Here is a 743-nt window from a genome sequence, read left to right as displayed (position 1 = left end):
CGGTACGACATAGGTTAGGTTACGGTACGACATAGGTTAGGTTACGGTACGACATAGGTTAGGTTACGGTACGACATAGGTTAGGTTACGGTACGATATAGGTTAGGTTACGGTACGATATAGGTTAGGTTAAGGTACACATTGTTGTAAGGAAAGGTTTAATGGGGGGCGGGGCGGGGCGGCCGGTTTGTTGATTGTGATTATAGTAAGTGGATGCCTGCGGCATCATCTGATTTGCCACGTCAGGATGCACCTTTGGCTCATGACAGGCGGCGCTCTCATTCCATGCTTGTGGCAGACCTGTGTCTTTCATTCCTGCCATTGTTTGTGTGCTGTGAGAGGAGGCAGTATTGTGATGTTGGGTGCACCCCTGTGTAGGACATGTGTGGGTGTTGGTGGCTTGGCTGAGCAATGGTGGTTGTCGGGTGGGTGGGATATTCTGTTTTCTGAGTGGACCTCCCAGTCTGGTTATGACAGTGTGGATTGTCTAATGTGGCGGAGAGGATGCACTGGGTGTTGTTCCATGCTGGTGCTTACATATTGTCTGTGTGCGTGTTACAGGCAGAGAGTAGTGCGTGATAAGGGTGTGTGGCTGACGTGTGGTTGTGATTGTGAGCAGAGTCTTTCAGCATGTATACGGACAGTTGTATACATTATCTGTATTCTGATGGCTCTATCTATTACTAATCAGCGCCGTGTATACGTTTAATCCGGTTCCAGTCGAAACTGTTGTATCTCTGTAC

The sequence above is a fragment of the Schistocerca americana genome, unplaced genomic scaffold (genome assembly GCF_021461395.2).
Source record: "Schistocerca americana isolate TAMUIC-IGC-003095 unplaced genomic scaffold, iqSchAmer2.1 HiC_scaffold_283, whole genome shotgun sequence".
In the NCBI taxonomy this organism is placed as follows: Eukaryota; Metazoa; Arthropoda; class Insecta; order Orthoptera; family Acrididae; genus Schistocerca; species Schistocerca americana.
Note: the sequence above shows the minus strand (reverse complement) of the source record.